This window comes from Cottoperca gobio, chromosome 6 (assembly GCF_900634415.1).
Source record: "Cottoperca gobio chromosome 6, fCotGob3.1, whole genome shotgun sequence".
NCBI classification, from domain to species: domain Eukaryota; kingdom Metazoa; phylum Chordata; class Actinopteri; order Perciformes; family Bovichtidae; genus Cottoperca; species Cottoperca gobio.
This window is the reverse complement of record NC_041360.1, coordinates 23,426,407-23,443,756: the sequence shown is the minus strand read 5'-3', so window position 1 is coordinate 23,443,756 and position 17,350 is coordinate 23,426,407. Positions and strand designations below refer to the sequence as shown.

At 38.5% G+C, this 17,350-nt stretch overlaps 1 long non-coding RNA gene across 4 annotated transcripts in view; it reads right to left on the bottom strand.

Annotated features, from left to right (window-relative positions):
• Positions 1-17,350, bottom strand: part of LOC115010147 (uncharacterized) — a 34,004-nt gene that overhangs the window by 1,001 nt on the left and 15,653 nt on the right. For 3 of the 4 annotated variants that reach the window (XR_003832416.1, XR_003832417.1, XR_003832418.1), the window contains 4 exons: positions 13,823-13,996; positions 5,134-5,310; positions 1,872-1,924; positions 1,326-1,374 (listed from right to left, as the gene is read on the bottom strand). This is a non-coding gene — a long non-coding RNA (uncharacterized LOC115010147). Of the gene's footprint in view, positions 1-1,325; positions 1,375-1,871; positions 1,925-5,133; positions 5,311-13,822; positions 13,997-16,170; positions 16,317-17,350 lie in introns of those variants that run through there. The other variant, XR_003832419.1, reaches the window with a different exon arrangement.

Below are 17,350 nucleotides of genomic sequence, written 5' to 3'. Positions count from 1 at the left end.
CATATTAGAATATCAGCGTGTCCACCGCCCCTTAAACACACATCATGTTGCATTTTTAGAGGATTTCTAATTTCTAACAGGCTAATTTTTTAAAATTAAAATATCTTTTTGTGCCACAACGTTTATCACAAACTACAGCTTCTACTGTTCAGTGTTTTTTGTTTTGTAAACAAGTATATTTACCCCTCCCTAGTATCGACAGCCCTAAACACACACACACCACCTCCTCCCCTAAATCCTGCAACACAAAGCTTTCCTCACATTTAAGTTTCTGCCCCCTCCTCTCAACACACACACTCTTTCTCTTATCAGACTTAACACTAACCCCATGTCCCCCCCCCCCCACACACACCCTAAATCTAACCGTTAGTTTAGACACTGCAACGCGACAAATCAGTTACTCCACATTAATCCAAATCTTAAATTATATATATTTAATTGTACTAATCGTGAAACAAAAAAAATTAAGTTAAGCAAAAATTGCCTTAATTTAAATAAATAAAAAAGAGAAATAAAATAAAAACACCCAGAGTGTCATCACCGATTTTAACCACTTTGTTTTAATTTAGTATGTTGATACACTTTGAAGCTTTTGCTGACAATAGTGTAGTTTATACACACACTTTGCCAGAGCTTACAGGACAGTCGATAAACATGTTTTAATTCTCTGCATTTATGTCTCTGTGTGTGTGTGTCGCTGTCCATCACCGTGGTGCTGAAATGAGCATTTCAGCACCACGGTGATGGACAGCGACACACACACACACACACCTCTTTTAACACTTATAATAAAGCTTCTCAAATGTAAATACTCAACAGGGCTCTTCACATCTGCCCGAGCATCAAACACACACACACACACACACACACACACACACACACACACACACCAGCAGACCACACTGGCCTGTCCTACACACACGACTGTCCCCCCTCCAGTGAATACTCCTGGTCCTGTTTAGCTGATGATATTCATTGTTAACGTCTGTGACACTTGTATCAGCTTGAAGAATAACTTTTATATAAAAGCAACATCAACACAACACACACAACAACATTCCTCTTTTACATCTCAAAAAGCTGTGATCGCTGCAACATGAACAGAAAAACAATCCGCTCCAAGTTACAGACCCTCAAATAAATCCACAGTCTAACTTTCCTCTTCTAGACTTTAAATAATAACAGCTCCTTACATAAATATCTGCCCAGTGAGTCATATTCAAAGCCTTAAAGAGTATCTGACAAGCGTCACAGCTTCAGTGCGTCCTCTCAACAATATTACAGACATTTACAATTCTGGTTTGTTTATTTAATTTAATACACACCTATAGTCCTGATCCATCGACCACAGCAACCTTACAGCATCCGAGGACACTGAGAACCAAAATGAGCTTAATTTTAATATCAGCAAAAAGACAGAAAGGTATTCTTAAAAAATAAAGATATATTAACTTCTCCTTTTATATATTCATGTCTGTAACTTCTCAGTAATCACTGACAGAGACGACTGAGGCATTACTGCACATTTCAGAGGATTTTACAGCCACAATTCCAGCAAAATATGTGTTTTTATATAAAAACCTTATTTATTTTACTAAATGGCAACTTCAAACATACATTTTGTGCTGAGAAATTACCTTATTTGTACTGCGTGTTGGAATTTAGTTTCAGCGGGTCAATGGATGTAATCACATCAGCTGCGGTTTCTCATCAAATTATATTTTAAAGCTTTTCAGTAATTAAGTGTTAAAAAATAGGATTATAAGTGGAATTTTTTGTATGCGTGCAGTTTAACACTGTATATGTGTATATGTTCTGTATATGTGTGTGATTAGCTTTTTATAACATATAACATGAACGATGTAACATACCTGTTTGCATGTGTGTGTTACTTCCAGATATACAGCTGCTCACATGGTGGCTGCTGTCAACAAATAAAGAGGACATCAGAAATCCTTTAAATTCATTGTGTAACCATACAGTAGACACACACACACACACACACACACACACACACACACACACACACACACACACACACACACACACGTGACACTCAAGCTTCCTTGCTTTCTATACAACAAATCTTTGAATATAAACTGTAAATTCATCATAAATCATCTGAAAAAAACCCACTTTAAACATCTGATTTGTTAAATCCACATCGAAATGAACATAATAAATTATTATAATATAAAATAATCCGGGATGAATAAGCATGCAGGGAAAATATTCTCATCGTAAATTCTCTCAGATATAAAAAAAGATAAGAAAAGATGAAAATAGGTTTTTAATTTAAGCGTCACGTCTCAGTTTTGTATGTTAGAATTAACACTAAACATACAAGAACAAATATTATAACACAAAGCTAAAGTCACTGCTTTAAACACAAGATGGATTCAATTATTAAATATAACATATATATAATATATATATATATATTGATATATATCAATATATATATATATATATGACAATATAAATTTCCCCTTATGTATGTTTTGAGTTGTTCAAATAATTGTCTCAATTTTATCTATTGAGAATGAAACACGAACACACACACACATTTCCAACCGTTACCAGTGTGTGTGTGTGACTTGTGCGTGTGTTAGTGGGAATGTGTGTGTGTGTGTGTGTGTGTTTCGGAAAATTTTCTGTACTTTTACAAAACATTTTATACCAATTTAACTGATACTTTATCGAAACACAACTCACAGGGATCATGTGTGTGTGTGTGTGTGTGTGTGTGTGTGTGTGTGTGTGTGTGTGTCACTCAACATGTACCCTGTTTGTGTTTAAATGAACCTACATTCATGTTTTAAAATGTATACCATACATCCCCCGATAAACACACACACACTACATTTTCATATATATGTTTGATTCTCAGGAACAGAATCAGACCCACACACACACTCGGACAGTCACACACACTCTGAGAGTCACACACACTCGGACAGTCACTCACACTCGGAGAGTCACACACACTTGGACAGTCACACACACTCGGAGAGTCACACACACTTGGACAGTCACACACACTCGGAGAGTCACACACACTTGGACAGTCACACACACTCGGACAGTCACTCACACTTGGACAGTCACACACACTCGGACAGTCACACACACTCGGACAGTCACACACACTCGGACAGTCACACACACTCGGACAGTCACTCACACTCGGACAGTCACACACACTCGGACAGTCACACACACTCGGACAGTCACACACACTCTTGTGATAATAACGCTGGTAAATCACAAATTAAAACCACAGCTAAAGAATAATATAGTCTTGAGTAGTTTAAACACATTCTTTTTGTTTATATTTGTGTTTAATACTAATTTACTTTAATATAACGTTCTACATTTAATCAACACTTTGATATTTAATTCATATAAAATCTCAACGTGAGTGGGAACCTGTAACGTCATTACACTGCGTCACCTCCTCTCCACGCCTCCAAATCAGCAAACTCAAGCTTCTAACACACACACACACACACACACACACACACACACACACACACACACACACACACACACACACACATACATGTTAGGACCTCTGAACAGAATAGATCAAATGTCTGAGAAGTTGCCAGTTTCCAGATTTGACTCAAACATTTTCACACTCTACCTCATCGCATTTCAATTATACGTCTTTTATTAATATAAAAAAACTACTTTCACACTTGTCTAATGTATATAGTAAGTTTATCCTATGTTTACATTTGAGTTGTAGTAGTTTGGTATATTATATCTGTCTGTCTATCTATGTGTATATGTATCTATGTATCTATGCATCTTTGTATCTATACAATATTCACCCTGCACAACCTGCTCTCACGACCCTGTAAATACATTTTATCATTGCAGGTTTCAAATGAACATATTTCTGACGTACGACGGCCTGCGAACTGCTGCGAATGATTGAACGGACATTGAGGGGATAGCACTGAATATTTAAATGTGCTTTCCATCAGAATAATCACATTTAAAGGTACTCAATATTAAAATTAAATGTCTAATACAACAGACCTGCAATAAATCCCACCTTCACCGCGGTTATAATGTTCAGCTTTTAGAGAGATGTTGATTCATGGCTGGAGTTTTGCTTTTTACTGGCAGGTGTTTCTATTTTTTCGTCCACTACATTTTTATCAATGAGGGGAGGTATCTCAGAAACACCTGGACAATGATCGTAAGGTCAAATCAACACCTCTCTAAAGCAGTTTCAACACAAACAGAATATTATAACCATGAATGTAAGATTTATTGCAGTCTCTTGTTTAGAGACATGTATACCATTTAAGGGGGAAATAATTAATCCTCCAGGGTGAGGAGTTACCAGCTGACTGGTAAGACTGGTTGCAGTCATGTTCTTCTGCGTAGGTTTAGGCTCTTTAATGTAATCTTGTGTCTTTAACAAAAGGGTCTTTCTGTTGGTTTTATTTCCCAACCCCTCAACCGAGATGCAATGACCCCATACGGAAAGGCTTCAGTTGTTGCTCTGGAAAACAGACCTCAGATTTAATATTTAGAAAACTAAACTCCTCATTTCAGGATGCAGCTAGTCCTCTGAAGGCCCCCCCCCCTAATGTGTGCACCCTGGTTTGCGACACGATATAACCTTTATGTTATGATCTGACACAATCTTTGGATCCAGCAAAGTTTCAAACACTGGTGTCGCATCAGGTGTTCTGTTTCCCCCCCCCCCCAACGCTCCTCTTCCAAAATACACTCTACGACTTACTGAGAGTTCATCTGAACCGTGTTTAATTCATTTGTGATCGTGTTGATTCATTAAACTCACTTATTCAGCTGCTTTCTAAGCCAATGTCTGATGTTTTACCAACTGAAATGATTCATTTGAACTCGCTCCACCTTTCTGCTCGTCTTTCACGTCTATTATTCTTTTTCTGTCCATCTGCACATTCACAGAATTGATGTAGACAAGTAAAGATTAATGTTATACAGCAAATAAACCCAAATTTAACATTTTCAAACAGATTAAATGAGGTAAAACCTAGATTTGTAGATTTGTTAAAGTAACTTTTACTAAACTTGTTACCTTCTAGTTCTCACACGCAGTATTCATACTCAAAGTCACACCCGTTCACCTACCCGTACTGTGATTAGACGACTCTGTGGTAATGAGGACAGGGGGGGGGGGCGGGTGTGTCCGTCTCAAACCGGCCTGACTCCCACATTTCGGGTGGTGCAACTGCCTCACCCCTCCTTCCCACTTCATTGTCCTTTCCTGTTTCCTCAGTCTTCCCTCTCACAATCATCGTTTAGATCCTACGAATACACAAAGTGTGAGGAAACAGAATCAGGAAAGAACACGAACACAAACACACAACAACAAACCCAGAGGTTAAATACTGTCCTGCAGTCAAACGGTGAGTAATGATCTCCATATCCTGAAGCAAATATGTAACAATATTATGTAATTAATATAACACAGTCTGTGTGAGGGCAGGTGACAGGGGCAACACTCCTTTCTGGGGCGGGACACAAACTGTGGGTGTCCTGCTTCTGTCAACCCCTCCAGCCCACCGGACAGACTGCTCACAGTTCCTCTTTTTGACAACACTGATTCTGCATCTGCTGCTGCGTTATAGTGAGACACACACACACACACACACACACACACACACACACACACACACACACACACACACACACACACACACACACACACACACACACACACACTCACACACTCTCACACATGTAAGTTAATGAGAATATATCACACAGAGACGATACAGTGTATGTATGCACAGTTTATTGTGCACACAAACACAAAAATAAAGTGAGGTAATGTCACAGAAATCCAAAGGTAATGGGAGTACACACACATACACACACAAACACACACACACACACACACACTTTTTCTTTTCCTTCTCTCAAAAGCATAAACGTTTGAAAATGTAAGTTTAATTAAAGGTTCACACACAACGATGGAGCAGTAAATTAAATGATACTACAACTAATATAAATCCTTAAACTTTCTATCAATCTGGATTTACTGCACACATGACCATCACACAAACCTCTACTTCCCCTGTAAACTTAAAGTATTTATTGCTTTTGTGTAAATTGTATTTGCGTTGTATCGTCATTTACAATACTTTGTTTTGGTTTCTTCTAATCTCATTTCTGCATTTTGCTTCATGACACCCACAGCGAAACAAATTCATGCACACACGTACTTAGTGAATACATTTCAAGCATTAACTTGTAACATTTTCTTACTAAACGTTAATTTAATGTAACTTATTTAAGTCTCATATGTTTTATATTTAATGTAAAGATCATACAGATTTATATAAGAGCCTAAATAAGTGTGTGTGTGTGTGTGTGTGTGTGTGTGTGTGTGTGTGTGTGTGTGTGTGTGTGTGTGTGTGTGTGTGTGTGTTTTCTTGTATATTATTTTCTGTTCTTGTAACATTTTCTTACATTTCGTTCATCACGCTCTTCTGTGCATGTTACTTGCTGCTCTTTGCATTTTACCGTAAAGCACATCAAGTTCAAATCAAATCAAATGCACTAGATAAACATAACTGCATTGCCTTGAATTAAGAGTCTCCCTCAGTCGTCCTCCCCTCTTTTACAACATGCATTGTCTAAAATACCATCAATTTCAATGTCTGAGAGTTTGACATGAACCTCTGCAGCCTGCGAGATGCAGGAGCGCTGCCTTCAGCTGTGCAGACAGACACGAGGAGACGTCACTGAGGCTGCACTGCTTATAAAAGAAGCCTTTTGCACGGCGCTAATGACGCTCTGCTTCAGTTCTTCCTCACATGTCGGACTGCAGACCCAACGAGTCAAAGCTGCTGCTTTCTCTCAACTGTTGTGAAATATGATTTTAAATGGTATTAGTGGAAGAGTTTAAATGTTCCTTTCTTTGTAGAGAAAGATTTGACTTCTAAAGTTTAAAGTCATTACATTATCCAAATTAAAATGTTTATATTCTCCACATTTCTGCACAATGCTACCACTTTTATTTCTTCACAGTAATTTGTAATATTATTTTATGTATATGTAGGATTCTTGTACACATTTTTACTATATAATAGCTTTTATAAAATTCCCTTTTCTTTTATATATTTGCTCCATTTTATACAAAAGCAAATTCCTTGTATGTGAATGAATCCTACATTTAAAAATGTCCTGAAGGTTTCTCATCAGACACACTTAAAGGTGTTACATGTAAACAATGAGCAGCTTCAATCCACAAACTAACATCAGTATTAGTTCCTGAAAACACCCGTGAAACAGGAATCTAAAAGAGTTTATCTTCATGTTTCATGAGGCCAGAATTAAGATTTGTTTTTAGTTGAGAGATTACGTTTAAAAAATGTTTTTTTAAATGTATCCAGTAAAATATCCTTTTCTCTGAAATTAAATTATTTGTAAAGCTTTATCAAAAGCTTTCGACTCCTTTTGTCTAACAGAGTCTCACTCACACACACACACACACACACACACACACACACACACACACACACACACACACACGCACACACACGCACACACACCACGCACACACACACACACACACAAAAGAGCACAAGTGCATGAACCCAAACACACACAGATACCCAGTCCTCTCTCTCCCTCTCTATATCATTAAAAAACACACACACGCACACGCACACGCACACACACACACACACACACACACACACACACACACACACACACACACACACACACACACACATGTTATAGTCCATTAAAAAAGTTTAGCTACCACTTTAGCTGCAGCCTCTCAAAACGAGAGCTGCAGGTGCACTCGCAGTTTGAGTCTGTGAGTCTCTAAATAAACTAAATTAAATGTGGGATTAAATACATAGATTGCAAGAAGGGAATTAATTGAAATGATTTTTTATATTTGCACATTATCTTCTGTATTTTCTTTAACTTTACTGCTTTGTAGTCGAGTCAGTTGTATTTCTACAGCCCAGCAGTCCTCATCGTTCTGTTCTGAGAGATTAACCTTTGTTTGGATGACGGCTACATAAATACACCTTCTGGGATTATTATAGTCCCATCACTGGATTGACAAAACCCCTGATTGAGTGCTCCCACTTCTCTGCAGATATATCATTTGAAGGTTGTTTTGTATGTTTTGAAACACCTTTTATTTGTTCTCTGCACGCATCCGACTCGTAAACTTCAAAGTAAATATAATTTGAACCTGCTGCTGTACACCATCAACATTATAGCAGCTTTACGTTTGTTACAAACGGCTGGTGATGTTGATATTCATGTGTTTGTATGTTTGTTATTGGATAGGTTTTAAATAGATCATTTAAAACAGCTTCCTCCTCGAGCTTTATTATTTTCTTCGGCACTTCTCTAATAAGAGGATAAAAGGAACTAAAACTTTACTTTCAAAGTGAACTACCTCTACGGTGAAAATATAAACATTACTTTAACCTTCATTGCCTTTAGATACGTCTCAATTAGATGAACACACACACAGATTAAAAGTTACACAGTTCCGTGTGTGTGTGTGTGTGTGTGGAAATGCATCTGACTGACATCCAAATTGCAATTTAAAGCAGAATAATCTTAAATTTCTGTTCATCAAATCATGAAAACATGATCCTGTTATTGAAAGAACCAACATGCTCGGAAAATAAAATAGAGTTGATGCATTAGTTTTATTTAATTTCACTTACTTCAGTTAAAAAATTAAAAAATACAATTAAGATTTTATATTAGAGGAAACGTCAACACACACACACACACACACACACACACACACACACACACACACACACACACACACACACACACACACACACACAGGTTTAACATATAAGAGTATGTCACACACAGTCAGAAATCCTAAACTTCACATATTGTATTTGCAATTCTCTAAATGTTTTTTTTTTTTAAGTAAATTCAAATATATTTGAAAATGTTGTAATATGTTGAAGAGGTAGAAACTCTGCAGACATTATTATTATTATTATACAGTATTGTTATTATTATTATTATTATTATTATTATACATTATTATTATTATTATTATTATTATTATTATTATTATTATTATTATTATTATACATTATTATTATTATTATTATTATACAGTATTGTTATTATTATTATTATTATTATTATTATCCAGTATTATTATTATTATTATTATTATTATTATTATTATTATTATTATTATTATTATTATTATTATTATTATTATACAGTATTCTTGTGCATTACTACAATAACTCTGATAGTAAAACATTATTAAATCAACACTATGAGGTGTAAGTTACTTCAGAACCTGACGTGGGACGTTTGTGCCACACACTCTCTGTGAGTCCGGTTACAAACTGCTCTTCAGGTTGTGACACTTTTTGCTCCTGAATATGTTTCAGAGCCGGTTAGTAAAACTAAAAAGCACAACGTTATCGAGCTGGAAGAAAGAACTTCTGTAGTAAGTAGAATTTCTGATCACATGTGTCCTGCTCTACTGTTTTCTACAGATGTTGAGAAGAGAAGAGGAAAGATTAATGAAAGTGAGGAAGAGAAAACAGCAGAAACATGTTTGCGTCTCAGTCTAGGGTTAGGACTTTGCTAAAATACAGTCAAATTGTACAAAACGAATGAAATGCATGTAGGAATCATCTTAATGCACGTCTATAATATGATAAAATAAGGATTTAGTACATTTCTTTACTCTCTAGATCTGCTGAACCATCAAACGTGAAACTCTGCTCCTGCGACTTCCTTGTTTGTTTGTTTTTCTCCAGAATATTAGATTTCATAAACCTTGAGTTTCTCACAAGGTCACTTGTTGTGCAGATGAGGACGGACGTCTCAGACTGACTGATCTTTGTTTTATATTTCTAACTTACACGAGGTATTGAACAGGTTTGTCATAGATATGCATTTGCAGCGGCTCAGTCAGTCGGGGCTTGGACTGTGAGCCGTAGGGTTGCTGGTTCAAGTCACCGACCCGACCTAAAGACTGTGACTACTACGTGGAGAGGACCTCCTTCCCTGCCGTGGTGCCCTTGAGCATTTTTTCTCCAGGTTTCATATGACGGTGCGGTTATATAAACGTATATAAATCATATGTATATCATATACAACGACACTGGACCATGTGCAGCTTGCAGAGCAGTTCTCACAGTGAGAGGTGTACGTTATCCTCCACCTGATCTCACAGTGCAGGTGAGGGAGGAGTGTGTGTGGAGGTTAACGACGCCAATCCAACACACCGAACACTGAAGCTAAAGATCCTCTAAATGTAATTTCACTGTGAGTTTAGGAAGACAGAAAGTCCAAACATGCTCTGTCAGCACCTTTTCAAACTAAATACATGACAATTCTAAAATTTAAAATCTGAATAATGTCTTCCTGTGGATCAAGACAATCATTGTGTTCAGAGTGCAGCATTTTAAAAGAGCTTCACATTAATTTATCAAAATGTTAAAGAGAGAATTAAAGTGCTCTAAAATTCAAATCTCAAAAAGAAGAGAAGTGTGTGTTTGCATTTATAAACAATTTGTATTTTAAAATGTGAAGTGAAGATAAAATAAAGCAAATAAATGAGGAAAGGTTTGAGCAAGATAGTGTTTATTAACACAACTGTACGGTGCGTGTGCGTGTGTGTGTGCGTGTGCGTGTGTGTGTGTGTGTGTGTGACAGACAACAAAGAGAGATCAAGAAAAAGTAAAAGTGTGAGAGTGAGTAAGTGTCAGGACGAGTTCGTCAGCATACGAGTGAGAAATCACTTGTGTATTCCTGATATTTGCAAGTGTGTGTGAGAACGTGTGTGTGCGTGTTTATATACATACAGTATATATGTGTGTGTGTGTGTGTAAATGTGTGTGTACGTGTTTATATACATACAGTATATATGTGTGTGTGTACGTGTTTATATACATACAGTATATATGTGTGTGTGTGTGTGTGTTTATATACATACAGTATATATGTGTGTGTGTGTGTGTGTGTTTATATACATACAGTATATATGTGTGTGTGTACGTGTTTATATACATACAGTATATATGTGTGTGTGTGTGTGTGTGTGTGTTTATATACATACAGTATATATGTGTGTGTGTACGTGTTTATATACATACAGTATATATGTGTGTGTGTGTGTGTGTGTGTTTATATACATACAGTATATATGTGTGTGTGTGCGTGTGTTTATATACATACAGTATATATGTGTGTGTGTGTGTGTTTATATACATACAGTATATATGTGTGTGTGTGTGTGTGTGTGTTTATATACATACAGTATATATGTGTGTGTGTGTGTGTTTATATACATACAGTATATATGTGTGTGTGTGTGTTTATATACATACAGTATATATGTGTGTGTGTGTGTGTTTATATACATACAGTATATATGTGTGTGTGTACGTGTTTATATACATACAGTATATATGTGTGTGTGTGTGTGTGTGTGTTTATATACATACAGTATATGTGTGTGTGTGTGTGTGTGTTTATATACATACAGTATATATGTGTGTGTGTGTGTGTTTATATACATACAGTATATATGTGTGTGTGTGTGTTATAACATACAGTATATATGTGTGTGTGTTTATATACATACAGTATATATGTGTGTGTGTTTATATACATACAGTATATATGTGTGTGTGTTTATATACATACAGTATATATGTGTGTGTGTTTATATACATACAGTATATGTGTGTGTGTGTGTGTAAATGTGTGTGTACGTGTTTACTAAAGTGTCTGTTAACCGTAAAGACAAAGTGAGAAACAGAGTTTTTAATTACTTTTGCTTCAACTCTTGGTTTTAATTTTCTTTTAATAAAAAAATAATAATGAAAAGTAAAAAATTACTTTTACTTTTTCTTTATAGCTTAAATTTACTAAATTAAAATTAATCTGAAACAAATTAATTAGAAGTTGTTTTGTCCCATTTGTCCTTGAACTTGAAGTAACAGCCGCAAACTGGACAAACTAATATTAGTCCCACATGTACTTGCGCATGTGCTGATTTGCGTGTGTGTGTGTGCGTGTGTGTGCGTGTGTGTGTGTATTTATATGAACCTGTCTGTAGATGTTGTGACCAACAGAGAATATATTTAACTAACTGATGCGTGTGTGTGCAAATAAGATGAATGTGAAACATGAAATACTGTCTATTTATATTTGTGTGTGTGTGTGTGTATCAAATAAACTGTATGCTATGATGCTTCATTCATCTACGTCTACAGAGCCACAGAGGCAGCTCTCACACTGCTGATGACGTCCGGAAATGCACTGCTGTGTGTATCTATCTGTCTGTGTGTGTGTGCCTGTGTGTGTGTGTGTGTGTGTTCCCTACGTCAGGGGCCACAGAGTTACCTCTTACCGAACCTTCACTTCCCTCCTTCCTGAATAATTTTCCACCACCACCTATGGGACGAGCCGCTTTCTTTTGACTCATACAGCTAAAAAGTGTGTGTGTGTTTGCATGTGTGTGTGTGTGTGTGTGTGTGTGTGTGTGTGTGTGTGTGTGTGTGTGTGTGTGTGTCAGGTAACGGAGGTGTAAAATGACAGGAACAAGAGTCAGATTCAAAGTCATACACACTGTACATCTGGAGTTAAAGTCTGGAGAGATGCTGCCATAACCAGGAGGGTTTCTACCATTGTAGCTGATTTGCCCACTAAATAACTCGTACAAGTACTCACAATGTGTCTGCACGGGGAAGAGTATTTACAGGAGCTGGAAACTAAATAACAAAACTAATTATGGATGTGAGCATGACGGCATCTGTAGATCTTGTTCTGGGTTCTCATTAGACAGAGAAGGTGTGCTGAAGTTTGATAATATGACTTTTGTTTTACGAGTAATATGATTAAAACTGTCCAGACGGTAAATTGTGAAGACATATTAAAAGTCATGAAAACAAACCATAAACATAAATCATATAAATAAGTGTTTAGAATATCTTGTGTAAAAGTGGTTAAGAAAATATCACTTCCTGAGAGCATAGAATAAAGGTTCAGGTTGTATAGAAACAGAGCCAGGCTAGCTGTTGCCCCCTGGTTCCAGTCTTTGTGCTAAGCTAAGCTAAGCTAAGCTAAGCTAACTAAGCTAACTGGCTGCGGACGGATGTGAGAGTGGTATCTTCTCGCCTTACTCTCCGCCAAAAAGCGTATTTCCCACAATGTTTAGGTACTTATCAGATGAACGTGAACATGATTGCACATGGAACTCTCTTTGTCGTATAATAAGTAGAAACAAGGAGCAACTCCATTGAAAAGTCAAAAAGGTGTGAGACAAGAAACATGAGGTGAGATCTACTACGTGTCCCGACGAGCACTGCAGTGGAAACTCTCTGAAGATAACAATCAGCCGTTTGAATCAACTTCATTTTGGATTCTCAATCAATTTTGGATCAATCCTGCGAGAAGAATTGTTACAACTCTTATTCCTACCTTCGCTTGGCTTCGTCTCCTCAGCAACTACTACTGAGGCTCATGGGTAATGTAGTCAGAAACACTGAGTGAAATCTAAGGGATTATGTATGGTTATTCATTCTCAGCTTTTCATGCAGCTCCGCTGTCATCATACCTGCATCGTGGTAAGAACTCTCTGGTGTTCAGTGCTGTGGGATTGTATGTAATGTGCTTACGTGTGTTTAACTCTGTGCTGTAACTGGTTAAATCTCCATAAGGTTGTGTACAGTGTGTTGGTTTCCAAAACGAGATGCACCTCAACGTGCTTTAGTAAGCACAAAGAAGAGTGAAATCTCATCATGTGCGCCACACATGTATGTTGCTAGTGTGTGAGTACCTTAATCCATGAAGTTTTACAGGTTTAGGGGGAGAATCTGATGCACGTGTTGTAGAGAAGGAAGAGAAGGAGAAGAGGGAGAAGAGGGAGAAGGTGCTCACGCTTGGAGAGAAGGAAGAGGAAACTCATCGGCCGGGGTTTCAGTCAGTCAGGATTTCCCCTCACCTCGGGCCCCTGAGAGAGAGTGAATGAGAGAGAGTGAATGGGAGAGAGTGAATGGGAGAGAGTGAATGGGAGAGAGTGAATGGGAGAGAGTGAATGGGTGAGGAGGATGAAGACGGAGTGAGGGGGAGAGACAGAGGAGAGAAGAGAGAGGAGGGCGAGGAAGAGGAATCACAAGTGAGACAGAAACTTAGAGACAAAGCAAGAGGAGAACAATGCACAAAGAAATAGGGGAAAAGCAAAAGGAACAAATTATTTAAAAAAAGAAATCCAAGCAGGGAAGAAGTTGCAGTTCGTGTTAGATGATGCATCTTCTTCTACTTTAGCTCTTTGCATGTTGCATGTTTCTGCAACAGCCATTCAATGTTTTCGCATTCTGTTAATAAATCTCTATAAAAGTAGTTTTTATCGGTGGTGGCGGAGTCCGCCATTCCCGATCCTGATTACCTACACACGAGGGATTCACACGCTGGACACGTGATGGATGATAGAAAATGATATTAGCCTTATTGTTTACTCTGCATGTCAGAGCTGTACCTGCTTTACTTTATTGTATCGTGTATCGTGCAGCTGCTTCACGTTAAAAGCGTCCAACTGACCGAACACGACGGTGTGTTTTACTGTGAAGCAGCCGCACAGAACACTGTGTTTGTTAGCATGGAGACCATTCATTAAACATGTGTCTGCTGAACAAGACGATGGGCATTTCTGGGCATTTCTGCACATCTTTCGGCATGTTTGGGCATTTTTCCGTCTGCGAATAACTTTCCAGGGAGTAACGTAAGAAGAGGTGAGCTGTTAGAAGAGCTGCAGGCTGCGGAGCTGCAACTCCTCACTCATCATATTGCTGTTGCATTTATTTCTGATGGACTTTATTAGAATAACGGTGAATTTGTTTGGCTGCACTATAAGCTGATACACCAGTTGCTCTTGTTCTTGACAAAGTAGCTGCTTAAAGAGTCCTGTAGTATTAAACCGGGCTTGCTGTTACTATGGTAACCACATGTTGCAAAATCAACCAGGTCTGAACACACACACACACACACACACACACACACACACACACACACACACACACACACACACACACACACACACACACACACACACATTTTCTAAATCTTTAAAGTTTCTATACAACCTGAACCTTTATTCTAGGGTTAGGGTTAAGGGTTGACTCTCAGGAAGTGATATTTTCTTAACCATTTTTACGTAAGATATTCTAAACACTTATTTATGTTTCATGTTTATGTCTTGTTTGCATGACTTTTCTTTTTAAATATATCTTCACAATTTACCGTCTGAATGAACGTGCAGATTTGAGTTTAGCTCTCTGAGTTCTGGCTCAAGCAGGAAGTGTTAATGACCACCAACAAACTGTTTCCAGTGTATCATGTTCGATTTAGTCTGGATCGTCCAAAGAACTTGTAATGAACAATTGTACAGTAATGTTGACACAAAGACAATCATTTACCTCGACTGTAATGCAGTATCTTAAAACCTATAAAATAAAACCAAAACTCTCTGCATGACACAACTAGAGGTCAGTGAGATCGAGGAGAGTGTCTGGAATAAGAGTCATTTGATCAAACAGCAAAGCTTTGTAAGAAACGACTGCTGCAGGGTCTTCAACGGCCAAAGACCTCTCAGCTGCTACATATGTTTAAAATGTTTATACTCAAGGCCGCCCTACACACACTGTGTTTAATATGCAACTACAAACCTTTTTATGGTGCATACAACACTAAGCTAACGTAGCTGCAGCTAACCAGTTGCTGTTATGGACACGTGCCGCTCAGTGACACACACAGGTGCGACAGCTCATGGGTCAGTTAGACTATCATCGATGTTGTGGAGGTAATGTGTGAATTGTATTTTATGAATAGTTCGATCTTCTGAGAGAAAAACAACAACATTCAAAACATCAAACAATAATTTGACAGACCCCCTGCAGTAACCCTGAGGACCCCCTAGGGGTCAAGGACCCCCTGTTGAAGACCCATGGTCTACTGTATCTGTTCTGACATCATCTGTTCTCGGCATCACTGTTTCCCCCTCACCCTTCGACCCCACCCTCTCCCTTAAGCCCCATATCCGCCGTATTGTCAAAACTTCCTTTTACCACCTCCGCAATATCACAAAACATTATATTATAACATTATAACAAACATCAGACCGTCTCTCACCCGCCCAGCAGCTGAAGGACTGATTCACTGTAACTCCCGACTGTATGGCATCACCGCAAGCTCCATCAACACACTCCATCTGGTCCAGAACTCCTCACACACACCACATCCCCCCAGTCCTCAAAGAACTCCACTGGCTACCTGTCTCCCTCCGAACTACAAACTCCTGGTCCTCACTTACAAAGCCCTCCACCACCTAGCCCCCTCCTATCTCACTGACCTCATCTCCCCCTAACAACCCCCGCTGTCCCTCAGATCCACCTCAGCTGGTCTCCTCTCCACCCCCAAATCCAACCTGCGCAGCTTTGGAGACAGAGCCTTCTGCAGGACAGCACCCAGGCTCTGGACCTCCCTCCCCCAAGACATCCGTGACTCTCAGTCCCTCACTATATTTCAGTCCCGCCTCAAGACGCACCTCTTCTCAACTGTCATCTGCCAGCCCCCCCCCCCCCCCCCCCGTCAACCGTATTATTCTTTCTTCTCTTTCTCTCTTCTTCTCTCGTCCACCCCACCTCCCCTACTATTGTAAAGCCACTTTGAGGTCTTGAAAAGTGCGATATAAACTAAATGTATTATTATTATTATTATTATTATTATTATCTGGCTCAGTTATCTGCAGACAGTGCAAAGACAATGTAGGGAGGGACTGCAGACGCAGACACACACACACACACACACACACACACACACACACACACACACTGTGACATCTCAGAATGTGAACTTTAGTGTGTGTGACCAAAAAAAAGATTTGACCGCTATGACTGTCAGACTAAAACAGAATAAAAATATGTGTGTGGATGAACGGAAGTATGTTATGCATCATGTGTGTGCCTGTGTGTGTGTGTGTGTGTGTGTGTGTGTGTGTGTGTGTGTGTGTGTGTGTGTGTGTGTGTGTGTCTCATCTTGTGTGCAGGCCTACAGTTCGGGCGTATAAAAACGTTGCTCAGCTAAAAATAAATAAAGGGCTCGGGAGAGGAGCGAAAAGCATTGTGCGCTCTGAGTCACCAGGAGTGGTGGTGACGATACACACACACACACACACACACACACACACACACACACACACACACACACACACACACACACACACACACACACACACCTTCTCCTCCCCATTCAAATGCTGACAGGGAGAGTACTGAGTACTGAACACCAAGAGATCAAGAACTCCAGAAAC